Raw genomic sequence first — 21616 nt, forward strand, 5'->3', positions numbered from 1 at the left:
TTTACTTTCTTCCTTCATTCAACCATTCACCCTATAACTATTTCCTTAACCCTATCTCCAGGAAAACACAGAACTACCCTGCTCAACAACTTCCCAATGCACAACAGCCTATAATCATGCCTCACAATGAAGCATCTATCTAATAGGGCTCTATTACTTCCCTCACTTACCTTTGGCCTTATTCTAATTTGTTTGGAAGTTGCCGCTGTTGTAACTGTCCATCCTGTCCTGAATGGCCAAACACTAAACACATTTCCAATTTAACTCACTGCTTGGAATTTTTCACTTTCAAATTCCTGTTTAAATAAGCATTCTTTCTTCTAATAATTTATGCTGAAGGAGCCAAGAGGAATGCAGTTGTAGATCACTAGATAATAAAATGTGTCATCAAAGGTGTGCTGGATTTCAAAAGAACCAGGATTTGCCTTTTAGTATACACAACAGATGTTGCTGAAGTCATAAAGCTGTTTCACATTAATTAAAGGGGTATCACCATGGCTTGGGGAAGCTTTATTGGCTCAGTTCTATAAGCAATCTGCTCCAGAAACTTAGCTTTAGAGCCACTGCACTGATAATCAGGTAGATTTGCACTGTAGAACGTATGGTACCTAATCATAGAATCATGGAATCAGAATGATGCAGCACAGAAGGAGGCCATTCGTCCCATCGTACCTGTGCCGGCTCTTTGAAAGAGCTAGCCAATCAGTCCGACTCCCCTGCTCTTTCCCTATAGCCCTGCAAATTTTTCCCCTTCAAATATTTATTCAATTCCCTTTTGAAAGTTACTATTGAATCTGCTTCCACCACCCTTCCAGGCAATGCATTCCAGGTCGAAACAACTCGCTGCGTAAACATTTTTTTCCTCATGTCGCCTTTGATTCTTTTGCCAATTATCATTAATTTGTGTCCTCTGATTACCGAGCCTTCCACCACTGGAAACAATTTCTCCTTATTTACTCTATCAAAGGGGGAAAAAAAAACTGAGCAAATCATAGGATTGATGATGTCATGTGACCAATCATGAGTCACTGGCTCACCGACTCTTAATTCAAGTTCCACCAAAACAGTTCGGTCTATCAGACATGGGGCCCGATGTTAGCAGGCCTGCGGGTTCCCGGCGGGGGGGCTATCGGGCGCGTGGGTAACGCGCCCGGTGAAATGAGTGCGCCCCCCGCGCGATCACAGGATAATTGAAGTCATTTACCTGTGGTTACGGGTTTTCCGCTGCTCAGCTGCGCACCGGCGGCCTGCGCATGCGCAGTGACGTCTGAGTGATGGTGGAGCTCTATTTAAAGGGGCAGTCCACCAATGCTCCTCCTGCTGCAAACAAGAAGTAGCACACCATGGAGCACCCCAGGGGTAAGGCTGCCCCACGATTTTCTGACGACTCACTCCAGCTGCTGCTGGACGGGGTAAGGAGGAGGAGGGAGACGTTGTTCCCCAGCGATGGAAGGAAGTGCCCTGCCTCCGCCACCAGGAAGGCATGGGCGGAGGTGGCCGCGGAGGTTAGCAGCAGGGGCAACACCACAAGAACATGGATCCAGTGTCGCAAGAGATTCAATGATCTCACTAGGTCCGGCAAAGTGAGTACACTAACGCATTCTCCCACACTCCGTCTTCCACATCACCTCAAACACCTCACAACCCCTTCTGCACTGCCACCACAGCGCTCCCGCATCAATCCTCACAGCCACTCAACTATCATCCTCACCGTCCCTGTCCCCATTCGAACACTACCACACACCCCAATCCCCAAACAATGGGATGGGCATGTGGCACACACATCCTCCCATCCATCTCCCACACGCTCAACTCACCCACACCAATGCTTGAAGCATCTCACAATGCAATCATCACTCAATCACGCATCTGTGTTTTGCCTTGACAGGAGAAGAGATGCAAGAACGCCCGGGAAAGGGCACGCACCTGAGGGGGCCCGCCACACGAGGTGGTTCTAACGCACGCAGAGCTGGACGCCTTGGAGATCAGCCACACGCTGCATTGCCTGTCCGTGGCGGATGGCGAGGATGAGGGTTGCAGAAACGTCCGGTAACGGAAAGCTGACACTCAGCACTCATGATCGCGAATGATCTTAGCATCACTTGGCATCTGCCGCACCTCAACATTTGTCCACATGCCTGATATTGCCCTTTGTTCTCTTGCAGGGCCGTCTACGAGCGCCGTGTCTATGGAGGGCAATTCCTCAGAGGACATGCCGGTCTCTGAGGGTCCATCGTCACATGGACCTTGCATCCACCAGCACAGATACGCACACCTCGGTGGGTCCCCCTCCTCAATTAGTTGGGATTGCACATGGTGAGTCACCGCACACATGTGAGCATGAGCAGATCCTGGTGGCAGGGGCAGCCGCGGAGGGTCCGCGTCGGTGGGAGCACTCTTCTCCAGGCTCTGCTCAGCCGGACCCAGATGCTGAACCCAGGTGGCCACCAGTCAAAAGGAGAGTCGTCGAGGGGCACCAGCACATTGCCGAGGTACTGGAAGAGGTGCCACGCGCACTCTCCACAATCGGGCAGGTGATGGAGGAGTCCAACTTCTGCATGAGGGCAATGGTGGCACAAGTACAGGAGGGTATCCGCGAGATAGTGTCGCGGGTAGGTGCGGGAACGTCTGCGGTGGAGGAAAGGCTAGCCTCCCTCGAGCGTCACGCACAGCTCAACATTGAGTCCATCCAGGCCCTGACAACGGCTGTTCGGATTCAGGGTGAGCAACATTCTGCCGCCATAAACAGGCTGACAGATACATTAGAGGTGGCCTTGCAAGGTCTCACACAGGTCATCCAAACTGCCGTCCAGCAGGGTGGAAGGAGTGATGTGGGCCTAGGCCATGAGAGGGAAGATGGTGAACGGGGACATGGAAGTGGGGACTCTACTCAAAGTGCCCCCACGTCTCACCCGTTGCCTCCCTCTCAACCAGTACCCGCAATGGTGCCTCCTCTCCAGGTGGCCGAGTCTGCCCCTGCACAGATGCAGGAAGAGCAGTCTGTGGAGGTGCCCTCACGGGCACCGAAACCCAGGGGGCGTCGGCCCAAAGCATCTACCCAGTCAGGGCACAAACAAGAGCAACCTGCCACTACCTCTGCTGGAGCCACAGGGGTAGCACCACGTAGGGGTTCCCGCAAACGTAAGGCTAGGGTGTTATGAACACAAAGGGAATGCACCAGGGTGTATGACAATTTGTTATGTTTTTATTTATAGTCGTTTACTGCACATACACAATAAACACAATTGTTCTCACCACTACTGCCACCTCTTGTCCATTCTTGAGCAGCTTGTGCAATAGGTCCCTTTCGTGGGGCTCATCATGACGACGAACACCTGGTCCCACCCATTGGGTCACACTACAGTGGGTGCAGGAGTAATGGCACCACTGTTCTGTGGAGGGGGCTGGTATGGCCGCTCCTCTGTGCACGTGATGAGGTCTGGACGCCTCAGACAGTCTGATGTTAGGAGAACCGTTGACATATGAGTGCCCCCCTGGCCTGACGAGCATTCAGGTGAGCCGGTGTTCGGCCCATGGGTCCTTCCTCCTCCTCTTGCCCCTCCTCCTCCTCCTCCTCCTCCTCATCGTCGTCCTCAATATGGGTGGCGAATGTGCATGGGGCCTCCTCCAGCGGCACCCCTCTCTGTTGTGCCATGTTATGCAGGGCACAGCAGACAACTATAATTCATCCCACTCTGAGTGGCGCATATTGGAGCGCTCCCCCAGAACGATCAAGGCACCTGAAGCGCATCTTGAGCACCCCTATAGCCTGCTCAATTGTAGACCTGGTAGCAATGTGGCTGTCATTATATCGACGCTGCAGCTCGGTGATGGGGTTCCTCAGAGGTGTCATAAGCCACGTGTGCAGGGGATACCCCTTGTCGCCGAGGAGCCAGCCGTTGCCGGTGTTGGGTGAGTGGAAGAAGGGCGGGACGGTGGACTCCCTGAGGACGAAGGCATCGCGGCAGCTGCCAGGGTATCTGGCGCACACGTGTAGGAATCTCTGGCGGTGGTCACAGATGAGCTGGGCGTTCATGGAGTGATACCCCTTCCTGTTGATGAACAGTCCTGGCTCATGTGGAGGTGCCCGTATTGCTATGTGGGTGCAATCGATTACACCCTGCACCCGTGGGAAGCCAGCCACAGCATGGAATCCAACCGCCCTCTCCATCTGGCTGCGGTCATCCATGGCGAAGTTGATGTAATGCGAGGCCCTGTGGAACAACCCATCGGTAACCTGCCTTATGCACTTGTGTGCAGAGGACTGACAGACCCCGGTGATGTCCCCGGTGGCACCCTGGAAGGATCCGGAGGCGAAGAAGTTGAGGGCAGTGGTGACTTTGACGGCGACGTTTGAAGTGAGAGTGTTTCCCCCAGTATGGGAAACAGTCTCAGTTCAAGGTAAAATCCCACCCTTCCTAATAAAACAGCTCAATCAGGCCTGTAACCGACCTGAACGAACAAGATAAATACTTACAAGTGGCATCCCGTTGGCTTTAATTGCCTGCGGGATTCCCACCTGCGGGGTCTGCGCGCGCACGCCGGCGCGTCCGTGGGGAACCGGGAAGTGGGCGGGTTCGAGACGGGATCCGGTCCCGCTCCGGGATTCCCCGATTTTCAGGGCCCCCCCGCCCCGCCGAGAACGCACCCAATAGCGGGTGGTAAAATCAAGCCCATAGACTCAACAATTGAACGCCCGAGGAGAGTTGAGAGTACTGCCCTCTACATAAGGGCAGCTGTTTGATATGAAGCAGCCATGGCAAAACTGAGATCAATGAGCTGAAAGGGCAAACCCTGCAGTGGCTGGAGTAATACATGATGCATAGGAAAATGGCCATGGTTGCCAGAGGGCAATCATCACAGCTCCAGGACATTGTTCCAGGAGTTCCTCAGGAAAGCGTGCTCAGTCCAACTACCTTTAGTTGCTTCATCAATGACCTATTGAAAGGCTAAGAGTGAGGCTGTTCAGCTCCATTCACAACACCTCTGATAAGCAGCCCATGCCAGCCGACAGCAAGACTTTGACAACATCCAGACTTGGGCCGAAAAGTACAGGTGACATTTGTGCCAAATAAGCACCTGATGATGGCCATCTCCAACAATAAAAATCCAACCATCTCCTTGCTTTTCAATGCCACCACCATTGCTGAGTCCCCCACCATCAATATCTTGCAGGTCGCCAGTGAACAGATACTTAATTGGACAGCTTGACTACAAGAGCAGGGAAAAGGCAGGGTACTTTGTGATGAATTGCTCACCTCCTGACCCCTCAAAGCATCTTCACCATCTACAAGGCCTAAGTCAGGAATTGTAGTGCGGACTCCTACCACGTTGTGTATAAATGCAAATTTGGTAGAAAAGGTTGGCAAAATGTGACAAGTTTAAACGCCTGGTCGATTGCTAATCACCCAATGGGACTGTTAAAGTTTGAGGTTTGAAGTACCCATTTTTCTCTCAATGGACTAAGAGCAGACTTTGTCTTCTATAATCGAGCAACTGTATATTTCTAAACTTTCCACTCCCTGAGGGAGAACAATTATCTAAATTCCTGTAATCTACTTTACTGGATTTTACATAGTTTCATACTACACTACCAAATTTTCTTTAAAATGGCAGATACCTGTATTACCTCACTGACCAAAGGTCTTCAGAACAAATCAATTGGAAACCTTGCCAACAAATCAAATAGCCACATTAAGCATAATAAATGACAAAGACTAAAAGTACAATTTAAGGCAACATGAGGAAACATTTTTACGTAGTGAGTTGTTATGATCTGGAATGCACTACTTGAAAGGGTGGTGGAAACAGATTCAATATTAACTTTCAAAAGGGAATTGAATAAATTCTTGTAGGGAAAAAATTTACAGGGCTATGAGGAAAGAGCAGGGCAGTGGGACTAATTGGAATGCTCTTTCAAAAAGCCGGCATAGGCACAATGGGTTGAATTGCCTTCTTCTATGCTGTACCATACTATGATACTATGAAGTGTAAGATAAACAAAATAGAATGTCCATTATGGTATAATGGTCAAAATCCTGCAACTCCCTTTCTAACAGTACTGTGGGAGAACCTTCACCACATGGACTGCAGCGGTTCAAGAAGGCGGCTCACCATCACCTTCTCAAGGGCAATTAGGGATGGGCAATAAATGTCAGCCTCGCCAGCGACGCCCACATCCCATGAACGAATAAAAAAAATAATAACTCTTCGTAAGTAGGGCTTCTGATTTCTTTAATCCTACAAAGGCATTTGAATTAACAAAGTTAATTATCAAATTAAGCCCTTATTTTGACCTCCACATAACCTTCTGCATTAGATAAATTCACAATTTCTGCAGACCAACAACTTTCAAAATAACTCCTGAGTTCATCCACAAGATTGCATTTAGCCCTAGGTGTCAAAACCAATACTTCTGCAAAACCTCAAACGTTGTCTTTCTTAGATCAAATCAAGCAACGTCTCATGCATTTTCTTAACATAGGAGGTTACAGATAAGTGGTTCCCTGTCCCAAATCAAACCAATGCATCAACCCAATTGATAACAGTGTGGGGGTACTATTCAACTTCAGCAGGGGTGCAAAACAGGCACTATCACATTGGCCACTGACTATAAACTCTGCCCAATTTTTCTTTCCATTTATGTCAATCAGGCGGAGTGTATAAAAGCAGCCTACCTGCTACCACCCATTTTGCTCCCCCACTGAAGTTGAATCTCACCTCCCAATATCTTCACCATTGAATAAATCACTTTTTTATATCACAGGAAATCCCTGCTAATTAGATTAATTAGGGCTATGCAGAAAGAGCGGGGAAGTGGCACTAATTGGATAGCACTTTCAAAGAGCCGGCACAGGCCGATGGGCCGAATGGCTTCCTTCTGTGCTGTAAGATTCTATGGGCCCGATGTTAGCAGGGCTGCGGGTTCTCGGCGGGTGGGCTATCGGGCGCGTGGGTAACGCGCCCGGTGAAATTGGTGGGTTTCCCGCGCGATCGTAGCAGGCAATCCACTAATTGGATCCACTTACCTGCTCCTCCGGGTTCCCCGCTGCTGATCTGCGCGTCGGGCGGGCTGCGCATGCGCAGTAAGATCTGTCAGCTGGAGGCGCTCTATTTAAAGGGGCAGTCCTCCACTGACAGATGCTGCAACAAATAGCAAAGATGACTGCATGGAGCAGCCCAGGGGGAAGGCTGCTTCCAGTTTAATGATGCCTCACCCCAGGTATCAATACATGGGGTGAGGAGGGGGGGGAGGACAGAGATCTTCCACCCAGCGGGCGGGAGGAAGCGGCCCGCCTCTGCCACCAGGAAGGCCTGGCACGGGGTGGCAGAGGGAGTCACCTGTGCCACCAACATATCGCCCACCTGCACACAGTGCAGGAGGCGCTCCAATGACCTCAGTAGGTCAGCCACAGTGAGTACACGTAGTCTTTCCCCTACACTCCGTCTGCCACAGCACCGCCCCCACCCCACACCTCCTTCGGCACTGCCAACACTACTCTGTCACATCACCCCTCATACCCACTCAAACCTCATCCTCATCTTACCTGCACTTACTCACCTCGCCAGTACTCACCCCACCACTACCGCTCAACCCAATCCTCATACAATCTCATGGCTCTATCCCATACTCACCCTCTCGTGCATCTCTCTCACGGCCAGCCTCACTCAACCTGCCACAACCTGTGCTGCAGCCACAGGGCATGCATCACATATGTGCAGTAGGCAGCGTAAGGCAAACGTGTCGTGAGCATGAAGGGGATGCACAAGGGTGTTTGAGGGTTTGTCATGGGTGTTACTTATATTGAATTTCAGAACAACTCACATCACACATTATATTGGCACCACTACTGCCATGTCTTCGTGAATCCTGTCTGGTTTGTGCAATAATGCCCGCTCCTGGGTATCACTATGAGGACCCACCACTGATGCCACCCATTGTGTCACTGCAGAGTGGGTGTAGGTGTATTTGCAGGGCTCTTCTGCGCAGACGACTGAGAGACATCGGCGATGTCCCCGGTTGCACCCTGGAAGGATGCGGAGGAGAGGTTGTTGAGGGCAGTGGTGACTTTGACAGCGACAGGTAAGAAGATGGTGCTCGGGCCAGCCAGGAGCAGCTCAGCATGAAAGAGGCTGCAGATGTCCACGGCTACATGTCGAGTGACTCTGAGCCTCTGTGTGCACTGCTGCCCAGAGAGGTCCAGGAGGCTGAGCCTCGGTCTGTGGAACGTGTGGCGAGGGTAGTGCCCTCTGCGACGCATCTCTCTCTGCGGTAGCCCTCCCTCCTGCTGTACAGGTGGATGTGTCACAGCACTCTGTTGTGGAGCTCCACGTGTCAGAGGTGGACGGCGTGGATGGCGAGGCTGGTGAGGCTGGTGATGCTGTTCGCCCTCCGGGGAGGTCATGACTGCAGCTACGGCAGCCCCCATCCGCAAGATGTACATCTGAGGGGGTCCGCAAGGTAGGTACATGTCTCCGGACCCCGGGGTACGTGTGCAGGTTGGTGCCTTTGACTGTCAGGAGGAGGGTGGTGGAGGCCAAACTTTGCCCCAAGTGACGGAGTGGCCTCCTGCAATGGGTGAGGGTTTCCCCCCCCCCCTCCTGTCAAATGGACCTTTGCAGCTGCCACAGGCTGACGGCTGCAACATGTCCATTCGAGCTGGGAGTGTTTCCCCCAGTGTGGGAAACAGTCCCATTTTGTTCTAAAATCCCACATAGTCCCTTAATCAGGTCAGTTAATGACCTGAAATACCTAAATAAATATTGTCAAGTGGCATCCCGCTGGCTTTAATTGCCTGCGGGATTCCCACCAGCGGGGGCTGCGCGCGCACGCCGGCATGTCAGCGGGGAACCCGGAAGTGCGCGGGTTCGGGGCGGGCTCCGGTACCGCGCCGGGATTCTCCGATTTTCGGAGCCCCCCCGCGGGAAACGCACCCGATAGCGGGTGGTAAAATAGAGCCCTATGATTCTATGATCTGCTATTTAGATCGCAGATACCATTTGAATGTTACAGTCAAGACCAAAACAGCAGCCAACTCATTTAAATTGCTTTTATATTACTGCTGTTTTAGATCAGATTCTAGGATGTCACTCCCAGCATTTGCACTACTAAATTCAGTTCTCTTATTCTGGTGGCAAGTTCATCGACCCAAAATAAAAGTGTCTTTACCTATCCTTTCGATGTATACTCCTGGATTAATACAATTTCATGAAATGTAAACATTTCAATACCAGAAGTCATATTCTGTATAAACAGTGCAAAGTATTACTTTTCATTTAAATCAGCTCATTGTATACTTAGTCTGAAAAGGCTTAATCAAAATAGAATTAAAAAAGCAGAGAAAGTCGTGAATGGACAGCACATCATTAAGCAGATGAAAGAGAAAGACAGCATCTTGTATCAGGCAGGCTGGTATCCTTCATTAAAATGCATAGAACCAATAGAAATGTAAGGCCACATTTTTTCATAGTTATCTTTAAAACTGTATTTTTGTCCTAAAATCTGAAATAAGATTTAAAATAATCATTCATGATGTTTTTGACCTTTTACTCATTGTCCGCAATCAATCCACCCTGCCTAACGATTATCATAAAGTGTTACTAACATAGAGCATACTAATTAATTTTCTGTAATTCATTATGCAAAATAAATTGGCAAAGCTGTGCAAAAGCTATACATGTTAAGGTTGTTGGGGGTACTGTTAAATTCATATTACTTAATAAGCCTCAAAAGTTTATATTTCTTGAGATTCTATATCACACAGTATTGCAAAAGAAATAATAAAAAGCAAAGAACTTGCATTTATATAGCTCCTTTCATGACCTCAGGATGTCCCAAAGCACTTGACAATCAATTAAATAATTTTGAAATGTCGTCACTATTGTAGTGTAGGGAAATAAATGGCATTATCAAAGAAATTGATTACTGTCAATTAACACAATACTGTTTTCACACAAATAAAGTATTGTTTACATGGAGTACAGCAACATAATGTAGGTTCCTATTTCCTGTGCTACAGACAGAGGGGCGATTTTCATTTGGAGCTCATATCTGGTGGATGGTGGGAAGGGCGTGCTTTACATCTACTCAATGGTGTCGGCCTTGGGAACTGTGCCATTTTCGTGGTCAGGTCTAATTTAAATGAATTTGGTAAACTGCCAGTGCAAAACACACTCCCAGTAGCAGCTCGCAGATTAGGAAGATAGGAAATCCGGCACGGCAGTTGAATGTGAAGGGCCTACGGCGACACCTTAAAGGGGAGGGTTGAAAACGTTGGGAGTGAAAGGAAGCATCAGTTTAGAGCAGCAGGCAAAATTGTTGCAGCACCTACAGCAGCAAGGACATTAAAAGTGGAAGCCTTTAAGCCTCAAAACCCAGAGGCGACTGACATAATAAAGTGTGCTAAACCACCATTCAGCTCTCCCTGACTGCAGCTGAGGATCCCTTTAATGGATGATCAAAATGGCTGCCTCCTGACTTACGATGCCCATGTTTTGTGGGTGGGAGCAGGAACTGGCGGTAATCCGCCGATGGAGATGATAATGGTGTTGGGGGTCATTTCTACATGGTTTGACCCCAATTAGCATATATTCATGAGTCTCCTGCCTGTTTTTGGCGCTAAATCAAGATCCACCAGAAAATCGGAATGGGCAAGAATGCGGCAGCAAGTTCGTTTCTGTGCTGTTTTGGTTCCCACGACAGCCCCATTTTTAAATGCATACAGGGCAGTAACGACATGAAGATCACCCCTACAGGTTCAAATTTGATGTTTAAACTCAGCTGAACCTAATGAGCAAGTTTTGTCAGTTGTCATCTGGGTTGTTAAATGTGACAACGCATTTCCCACCTAGGGTAACAATGGAAATTGACAAGGAGAACAGATCTTTCCTACGGATTATGCCTCCTGTGGAGCAGCATTGACATCAACCAGAGCACCATAACCTTCCTTAAAGGAAACACTGTCTCTTAGGTTGTATAATTTAAGATAAAATAATGATAACCAACACTGTGACTATTTGTCTTGTAGTTTTCATGCTTTAGTCCATGCTCTTACTCTAACATAGTTTCCCTTTACTTAACAACTATTATGTGCCTGAACTTGGAGGAGTTTTGACATTTTTAGATTGATATTAATAATATGCTGGGCATTACAATATGGAATTAAGAAGAGAACAGGTGAAACAGCAATAGAAAGGGCGGACTTGTCTCTTTCATATTTGCATTTAACAAAGAACAAAAATAGAAGCAGAGACTGAAAGAATAGTTCTCAGGATAAGATCGCAGCTAAGATATCCATTGTTACCAATCAGAATGAACAATTACAATGACAAAAATGATCAAGGATGGGTTTGGGACTCCAGCCCAAATCTATGAAGGAAAACATAAGGGGCAGAGGATGCTTGGATTTTTTTTTATCTTGTTGGTGGTCTTGATGGTAAAAATTGTTTTTGAGGATCAGTAATTGTTACCAGCAGCTCTGCTGAGCTGTAATGACTTCATTGCACAATGTCATCCTTTATCCTAGTAATAAACTCTCTCGGAAATTACATCAAGTCACAGCCTGTTCAGCAGGCCACCATGGCTCCTAAATCAGCTTTAGTTGTCAAACTCCCCTTCACCGGCTGAGAGCTGATAAAATATCTCCTATCACTGAATTAATGATGTGAAGACTCCAAGAGTAACAGAAAACAAATGAGAGCAAGGGATGATTTGGAGTAAACCCATATCAATTTTTAGGGACATAGCAGAGGTAGCTAAGGTTTTCCATGTCACTTCATGAAAGAAGTGTAAAATTGTACTACTAATCAGACAGTACGAATGGTGCAGTATCCACTTTTCAATATTTTACTTTTTCATTTTCAGATCAGTATCGGTGGATTAAAGAGCAAACTGAGATGGAAATTTGCCAGTAAATAAATGACCATAGCAACATTTAAATAACTAATTGAAATTAAGTGACATAAATAATAAAATAGACAAATTTTGTATGTTTTTCTTGAACAATAAAATCTCCGAAATGTCTTTGCATGAATTAAAATCTCAATCTTGTGGTTCCATTTTACTTTACATTAGGGGGAGGGAGAACTCATTCGACTGCAAATGAAGGTGAATTGAAGTTCTCATTTTTTCTACAAAGTCTCAGAGTTCAAGGTCTTGTATTAGTTCTAATACTCTAATACGATATACCTCTGAGAGTTAACCTCCAGGAAGCCAGAGTATTAATATACCAGATGTGGTTGTTGTATAGTTTTCATACAAATTCATTAACTCTTAATGTACAAGTCAAAACATTTGTTCTGCTAAAAATTAGGAGGTTCTATTTTCGGATGGGATAGGATGGGGTGATGGTGCACTGAAATGAGCATTCAGTGCCCCATTCCCACTGCTGCACTAGCTGCTACCATTTCGGTGGGATCCTTGTGATGGGCCGCCCAGGTGGCCTTCAGATGCAGGAACTTCATTAAGTTTGCAAATTGGGGTCCTATGATGTAAATTTCGGTGCCAATTTTGGGCAAATTAGCGAGGAACACACAGCGTTGGACTTGTGCAGTAGTTGGACTGTGTGGTACGAGCTGGAAATGGCTGTTTCCATTGCTTTTTAAAGGGGAGTTTAGCGGCAAGTACTCAGATCGTTGGTATTCTACAGACACATAAATAACAAAAGAAAAATCAGATAGGGAAATATTGAATAGTTACTTTGGGCTCGATTTTAGGGTCGGGTTTCCTGCGGGTTTCCAGCGGGGGGGCCCCGAAAATCCCGATATGAGGTCACGTGACCGGATCGCGCTGCGATCCCGACCACTTCCGGGTTCCCCGATGACGTGCGGGGCTGCGTGCGTGGCCACCGCTGGTGGGAATCCCGCAGGCAATTAAAGCCAGCGGGGTTCCACTTGAGAGTACTTACCTTGCTTGTTGAGGTCAGTTAATGAGCTGAATCAGCTGTCAAAAGAGGAAGTGTGGGATTTTACCTGCATCGCAGACTGTTTCACACACTGGGGGAAACAGTCTCTCTCCAAACAGGCGTGTTGGAGCCAGCAGCCTGTGGCAGCTGCCAAGGTGCACTCCACGGGGGACAGCCCTCACCCACGCAGGAGGCCACCGCGTCACATAGGGCAACCCCTGCCCCACACCACCCCCCGCCAAGCCAGAGGACAGACCGACACGAAACCGCAGCCCCAGTCCGAGGAACCACCCACCTACCCTGCACAACCCCTCAGACCAACAGCTGCCAGATGGGTGGTGCGTGGACACCCTCGTAGGACGAACAGCATGACCAGCCCCAGCAGCCTCGCAGTCCACGCGGTCCGCCGCAGAGACGTGGAGCCCCCCAACACGGTGTTGTTGCACGCCCACCTGCACAGCAGGAGGGAGGGCTACCGCAGAGAGAGACGCATCGCAGAGGGCACTACCCTCGCCACAGGGTCCACAGACCGAGGCGAAGCTCCCCGGACCTCTCCGAGCAGCAGTGCACATGGAGGCGCAGATTCGCTCGACATGTAGTCGTGGAGATCTGCAGGCTCTTTCATGCCGAGCTGCTCCTGGCTGGCCCCAGCACCAAGTGCTTACCTGTCGTTGCCAAAGTCACCACTGCCCACCACACCTTCTCCTCCGCATCCTTCCAGGGTGCAGCCGGGTACACCGCCGATGTCTCTCAGTCGTCTGCGCGGACGAGCCCTGCAAATACACCTGCACCTACTCTGCAGTAACACGATGGGTGGCATCAGTGGTGGGTCCTCATAGTGATACCCAGGAGCGGGCATTATTGGACACAACAGACAGGATTCGCGGAGACATGGCAGTGGTGGTGCCAATATAATGTGTGCTGTTTGTTGCTCTGAAATTCAATATAAGTAACACCCATGGCAAACCCTCAAACACCCTTGTGCATCCCCTTCATGCTCACGAAACATTTGCCTTACGCTGCCTACTGCACATATGTGATGCATGCCCTGTGGCTGCAGCACAGGTGGTGGCAGGTTGAGTGAGGCTGGCCGTGAGGGAGATGCACGAGAGGGTGAGTATGGGATAGAGCCATGAGATTGTATGAGGATTGGGTTGCGTGGTAGTGGTGGGGTGAGTACTGGCGAGGTGAGTAGGTGGAGGTAAGATGAGGATGGGGTTTGAGTGGGTATGAGGGGTGATGTGACAGAGTAGTGTTGGCAGTGCCGAAGGAGATGTGGGGTTGGGGCAGTGTTGTGGCAGATGGAGTGTAGGGGAAAGACTTCGTGTTCTCACTGCGGCTGACCTACTGAGGTCATTGCAGCGCCTCCTGCACTGTATGCAGGTGGGCGATATGTTGGTGGCGCAGGTGACCCCCTCTGCCACCTCGAGCCAGGCCTTCTTGGTGGCAGAGGCTGGCCGCTTCCTCCCGCCCGCCGGGTGGAAGATCTCTGTCTTCGCCCTCCTCCTCACCCCATCTGATGATACCTGGGGTGAGGCATCATTAAACTGGGAGCAGCCTTCCCCCTGGGCTGCTCCATGCTGAAATTTGTTCCATTGGTTGCAGCATCTGTCAGTGGAGGACTGCCCCTTTAACTAGAGAGCCTCCAGCTGACAGATCGTACTGCGCATGCGCAGCCCGCCCGACGCGCAGACCAGCAGCATGGACCCCGGAGGAGCAGGTAATTGATTCCTATTAGTGTGTTGCCTGCTACGATCGCGCGGGCAACCCACTAATTTCACCGAGCGTGTTGACCACGCTCCCGAAACCCAACCCGCCGGAAACCCGCAGGCCTGGTAACATCGAGCCCTTTGCCTCAGTATTTACCAGGGAGACTAACAAGGTGGTCATGACATTAGAAACAGAGATCAAAAAAGATATAAAGGCATTAAGATAGAAAGGGGGAGATAATTGATAAACTAATCAAACTTAGAGAGGATAAAACCCTAGTCCGGATGGATTGCATCTGCGCATATTAAAAGAAGTTAGGGAAGAGATAGCAGTGGCACTATTACATATATATAAAAATTCATTAGAAAAGGGAATAGTGCCAGAGGACAGGAGCACAGCTAATGTGATTCCTATATTTAAAAAGGGAGATAGAGCAAGTCCAGGGAACTATAGACCAGTTAGCTTAACATTGGTGGTAGGAAAGATAATGGAATCTTTACTCAAAAATGTAATAGAAAAACAAATGGATAAAAAAGAGTAGTCAACACGGATTTCAAAAGGGAAAGCCATGCGTGACCAATGTCTTGAATTCTTTGAAGATGTAACAGAAAGTAGACAAGGGTAATGTAATTGCAAAAGGTCTTCGATAAGGTACTGCATTGTAGACTCATGACTAAAGTCAGAGCATGTGGAGTCAGGGAACAGATATCAGAATGGATAGCAAGCTGGCTACAAAACAGAAAACAGAGAGTAGGGGTTAAGGGTAGCTACTCAGTCTGGCAAAAGGTGGGAAGTGGTGTTCCACAGGGATCGGTGCTGGGACCACTGTTAAAGAAACTTCTTTACCCAAGGAGTGGTAAGAATGTGGAACACACTACCACAAGGAGTAGTTGAGGCAAATAGCATAGGTGTATTTAAGGGGAAGCTGGATAAGCACATGAAGGAGAAAGGAATAGAAGGGTATGCTGACAGGGTTAGATGAAGATGGGTGGGAGGAGGCTCGTGTGGAGCATAAACGTTTGCATAGACCAGTTGAGCCGAATAGCCTGTTTCTGAGCTGTAGACTCTACGTAACTCGATATCTGTTTGGGAAAAGCCTTGTTTCATTTATACAGACCTTTGACTTGGAAATCCCTGAATTTCTGTTTAAATCAGCTTCAAAACCTTCAGGAAGCTCAGGGAGAAATGGCTACTGCAGAATATGAAAGTTATCTAGGGACACTTCATTCTGGAAGGGGAGGAAAAAAGCAGCAGCAGCACAGGTGAAGGAACTTCAGCGAGTTGCTGTTGGAGCTGCTAGGGATCCACAAAGGAGGAAAGCTGCTTGCATGTGTCCTTACCCTGCCCTTAGGGAAATAGGCTGAAACTCACTGACCTTCACTTTACTGAGGAGCAGCGCATAAGGAGGCTGTGTTTCTCCAGAGTGGCTGTCACAGTAAGTCTTACATTAAGACCTGCAATGCACTGTGACAGTTGTTAATGCATTGCCTCTGGCAATGAAAGTCACTATAGTCCTCAGTCTTTTCACCTTGGGCTCTTCCCAGGCTGTAGCAGGTGACATTAGTAACATTAGTCAGTCTGTAGTCCATGCCTGCATCAAGCAGGAGGCTGACACCCACTATACAAAGCCAGCCAGTATATCACATTCCCCAGGAACCAGCCAAAAAGTGCTGTAGGTTTTGTAAATATAGCAAGCTTCCCCGAAGTACAGGGCGTGCACCTATAGAGCCATCGGTACTCGTGCCAGTGAACCAGCAGTCTTCACAAACTGTGAAGGCTTTCACTCCCGTAGTGTTCAGCTAGTGAGTGATAACCACCAGTGCATCATGCAGGCCTGTGCCTACTTTTCTGGCAACTGTCATGATGCCTTCATACTGGACCAGTCCTCCATCCTCCCACTCTTTGAAGCAGCACATCAAGCCAGAGGCTCACTGCTTAGCGACAAGGGCTATTCTTTTTAGACCTGGCTCATGACACCTCTCTGAAACCCACGCTCACCAGCTGAACTGCGATACAACCTGAGCAACAGGTCCACTAGAGCCATCATCAAGCAGAACACTGGACTGCTCAAACAACGTTTCTGCTGCCTGGGTAGGTCTAGTGGCTTTTTTCAATACAGCCCAGAGAGAGTGTACCAGATTCTGACTGTCTAATGCATTCTGCAAAACTTTGCTCTGCAAAGGGACAAGAAATGAAGCCAAGACTGAATGAAGACTTTCCGCCACCTGATGAGGAAGACTCTAATGGCAGTGAGGAAGGCACAGATGTGGGAGGGCACCAACACCAGCCTGCAGCTAATTGACTAATGCTTCAGCAGAACTAGTCCTGCAACCCCCCTCCTCCCTCCCATTCCCCACAATAACAGTCCTGAACAACATCACCGCCGGTCCTTCCACCTGACAATAAAGTACTTCTAACCACAGACAAACATTGATATCCATGACACCTGAGAAAATATCGTTCACAAAGGAGTTCATGATGCTCATGGCCTTGGAGGAGATGCCAGTGTTGGGGGTAAACCTGCTTCATCACTTCGTAGGCATAGATCGAATAACTCTCCTTCCTCGATCTTGATTGTAAGCAGAAAGAGCTGTGGTACAATGTTGTGTTTGCTATTGGAGAAGAAGCATGTGAGGGAAGGATCAGGAGAGTTGGGAGGAAAAAGCGTTGTTGCAAGGCTTCATTAAAAGAAAAAGACAGATGAAGATAAAACTCTCACCTTAGCTATCCTGGTCAAATCATTGAACCTCTTCATGCACAGCAGCTAGGTCCTGGGTGTAATGCTACAGGCAATGATATGCTCTGCAATCTCTCTCTATGCCTGCTGACAGGTTTACCTGGGCACCTGCCTGCCAGCAGGTGGATAGAGAACCTCTTTCCTGGCCCTCATATGGTCCAGTAGCAACTCCACAGCAGCATCAGGTCAAAAAGGGAAGCCCTGGAAGTTGACATTCTTTGCACCAATTTTTAAAAATTGTGTCTGCAACAAACCAAGAGTGAAAAGGCACCTTCCCTTTAAAAGGTGCAAGCTCAGTTTAAATGTGCACCAGGCCCCCCAGATATCCCACCAGATATCACACTTCTCCCTAACAGAGAGCTCGCCGATCAGCTCTGGAAATGCACGGCCAGTTCACCAACAGAATGTAAATGACCATCACAATGATGCAGGCCTCTTGCCAACGACATCGGGCGGGCATCACAATTGCTCTGCCCACTGCATGTCTGGCAAAAATGATAATTGGCTCCATTGAGTTTTTTTCAGAATGTTGTATTGGTTTGCATATTGGTGCAGTTTTGTTACATTTTACTTCGTTGCCATTTGCATCAGTATAGAACAACCATTTTTATTTTTACAGCACACCATATATAGAAAACCTACTTTTTATTTTGGCTGCATAGGTAGAATTTCAGTTTGGAATGCACAAACTCTCTCCATAGGGACACTCCCCACTTGCCTAAGTCCAGAAAGATTAGGCACAGATTGGCAAGCCAAGGCTTACGGACACCCAAGTGGGCATGGGGGCATTGCTGGAGTTTAACCAGCTGAAACCATGCAGCCTGGCAAGCTTACTGTTGCTTGCACAGCCAGGACCACTCTACCCCTTAGGGCACTGGCATGAAGAGTTATCTGGAGGTGAGCAGGAAAAATACCAATGACAGGTCTACCCTTTCTCAGGTTCCACTAACGAGCCAGGCTGGATGGTTAATCATGAGCTGTGCCTTGGCATACCGTGTGCCTACCTGGCTCACGTATTGGATTACCGAATATACCACAGAGGGCTGACTTGGTTCTGATCTTCCATCATAAGACATTAATATTGGAGTCGTTTCAACTCCAAAGAGACCTTACTTATCACTCCCTCAAGGACAATAACAGAGTGAGCCTTTTACAAAAGGTGATGAATCTGTTGCTGAAGTTGTACATACTGGTGTAAATAATGATGCTACCAATTTCTTGATCAGGGTATTTTTGTTGATGAGAGGGGTAGGGAACAGCTGAGCTGGAATGCACAGGTATTCCCATTGAGTTCATTTACTATTCCTGTAGTACATGGATTGGGTGGGGGTGTACTCCCAACTTCTCTCTGGTATCAGCCTGTATGAGAGTGTGCTGCAGAGCCGTTCTTCATATTCAGTGGATTAATGGTAAACAATGCAACAATCATGAGCGTTTAAAATAAATTCATTCAGTTACTGTTTTAAATGAATAGTCTCACCTTTTGTGCACTAGTTTTTCCTTGAAGCTATAAGGGAGATTTTAACTCCTGGGCAGGAAGCCAGCTGGGCAAACGGGTGATCCGCCTGGGAATGGCAGCTGAAGGCCCGGCCAAACCTCATTTACATCCTGCCGACCAGTTGCTACCCGAAAGAGGTGGAACGAAACAGCTGGCCAGCTGTTGGACGTTGAAGATTGGGTGGTCCGGAGGGCACCAGCCGGCACTCAGGTAAGGTGTGGGGATGCTTTCCACAGGGCCTCATGGGTGGTAAGGGAGGGACGGGGGGTGGTGGTGGAACCCAAAGCAGCAGAGGCCAAGGATTTCCCCTTGGGGCTTGGCAGAGCACTCCTACTCCTCCTGGCCCCACAGAGGAAAGTTTAACACATCTTACAGGGCTTCTTCTTCCCACAGACCAGGTTTCACTGAGCAGTGTGGCTGCAGTGGGCACTCAGTTCAGTCAGCGGTTAAAATGCCATTAGGGTCCTACGTATGTTATGACCCCGATTCGCAACAATATATGAGTCTCCCGCCTGATTCAGGCGGGCATCATTGCCACCCAAAAAAACAACAGTGCTGAAATTGCTGAGAGGTGGGAATTGACTCAGTCCATTTTAACTCCTTGTTTCCGCTGGGTGGAGGGAGTTAAAATTCCCTCTGATGTGCGTGCAATTATAGATTTCTCTACTTGTTTTACTGCCCTTCTGGGAGGAAGGTTTTCCTTGTTCTCAATTTGTAGTAAAATTGAAAATGTAAACATAACGAATGTGTTTATGATTTAGCTACCAGTAATGAAGAGGGGAAACCTTTCCCCTTATTTGATCACGAAAAGAAATCTGAATAATGGCATCAAATCCTGAAACCTATTACATGGAGTTTACACCTTCCAGTGACAACATGTTGCTAACATAACACATGGTTTTATTGCAGATTCCTATAATTAAGGTTATTGGTTAGACCAATTTAAATAATTAATCTTTTGAGGGAGGGGTTCATCTTTCTGGGTGGCGTTATTTTTAACTTTTTCCTATTTTTTTTTCTGAATGAAAGTCCTTATAAGAATAAAACAAATGGGAGTGTCAGGATGCATGTACATCTCCTGGCAGTTGGCAGAGGCTCTCCATGTTCAAGTACTGATCCATTTTGCTTTCGGAGAGTGAAAATGGATTTTCTTTGGGGGAGGGGTGTGGTTAGTATCCAAATCTGCGTCTTAAATCTGAATGAGTCCCAAGTGCTCCTTGTTATAGTAATTGCTGTTCCTAAAAGTGAAATACAATCTGTTAAACATTAGTCTAATTTTCACTTGTTTATAGAAATGTTGAGCCGAGGAATTAAATGATGGAAAGAGGCATGGACTGAGTTTGAACCTTAGTTCAGATGAAAAAATTAAAGAAGAACATTTGGAATCCAAGGGTTAATCAAGAATAACTATTTCCACTCAAAAGGAACAGCTGGGAGGAGAATAACTCTTCATCGACTTAACACAGGAATAGACACATTATAGAGGAATCTGGAAGAACATCCAGAAACGCTGTGTGTTACGTACAAACTACGCGAGTAGTCGATGGCTGTATTGTTGTTACAATAGTTATTTTAAACTTCTTAAAACATTTTGTAAATTCTAAAAGATTTTTTTAAATATTCCAGTAATAGCATCCAGTGTAAGCCAGAAAAAGAATGTTGCTAATTCACCATAAATCGGGGTGATAAAAGATGCATATCCTCAAAGTATGATTGTGTTTTGAATCAGGAAATCCTCAATTAGTTTCTTATTTTGTAAACTAATGGGAATATTTAGCACTATATATTTTATTAACAATTATTATCATTAATTACTATTGTCTTATCTTGTGGAGAATGTACAGGAATAGAAATGTCAAGCATACAAAGCTATCACAGGAGAAGTCCAGCTTTCTTTATTACTATTGAACTTTCAATCAATTCCAATAGCCTCTAAATCCTCTTTTCATAACTATCTAGTATACTATTCATCTGTTCCTCTGCTCTTTCCATGATTGTTATCAACCTTTTGGTTCCACCACTCTTTACTCACTATCCACCTGAGAAACTTATGGCACAGCATATACCTGTACCTCACCACCACCTCTCTCGACCCCTTCTCTGTCTCTCATGTCACACTGCTTGTCCAACGGAAAAATTTCTTCCAACTAAACATTGGGAAGACCGAAGCCATTGTCTTTGGTCCCCCCCGCAAACTCTGTTCCCTGACTACCGACTCCATCCCTCTCCATGGCCACTGTCTGAGGCTGAATCAGACCATTCGCAACCTTGGCATCCTTATTGATCCTGAGATGAGCTTTCAACCACATATCTGCTCCATCATCAAGACCGGTTACTTCCTCCTCCGTAACATCGCTCGGCTCCACCCATGCCTCAGCTAATATACTGCTAAAAACCCTCATCCATGACTTTGTTACCTCTAAACTATTCCAATGCTCTCCTGGCCGGCCTCTCATCTTACACCCTCCCTAAATTTGGGCTCATCCAAAACTCTGCTGCCCATATCCTAACTCGCACCAAGTCCCGTTCTCCCATCACCCCCTGTGCTCACTGGTCTACATTGGCTCCTAGTCCAGGAACGCCTCGATTTTAAAATTCTCATCCTTGTTTTCAATTCCCTCCATGGACTCGCCCCTCCCTATCTCTGTAACCTCCTCCAGCCCTATAACCCTCCAAGACCACTGCACTCCTCCAACTCTTGCCTCTTTCACACCCTCGATTTTAATGGCTCCACCATTGGCGGCTGTGCCTTCAGCTGCCTAGGTCCTA

At 47.7% G+C, this 21616-nt stretch overlaps 1 long non-coding RNA gene across 1 annotated transcript in view; it reads left to right on the plus strand.

Annotated features, from left to right (window-relative positions):
* The window catches only part of LOC137322580 (uncharacterized), a 74528-nt gene extending 54049 nt beyond the window's left edge, over positions 1–20479 (plus strand). The window contains exons 5-6 of the long non-coding RNA XR_010963188.1: positions 18844–19057; positions 20140–20479. This is a non-coding gene — a long non-coding RNA (uncharacterized lncRNA). The remainder of the gene's footprint in view (positions 1–18843; positions 19058–20139) is intronic.
* Positions 20480–21616: the final 1137 nt, after the last annotated feature.

This window comes from Heptranchias perlo, chromosome 6, assembly GCF_035084215.1.
Source record: "Heptranchias perlo isolate sHepPer1 chromosome 6, sHepPer1.hap1, whole genome shotgun sequence".
In the NCBI taxonomy this organism is placed as follows: domain Eukaryota; kingdom Metazoa; phylum Chordata; class Chondrichthyes; order Hexanchiformes; family Hexanchidae; genus Heptranchias; species Heptranchias perlo.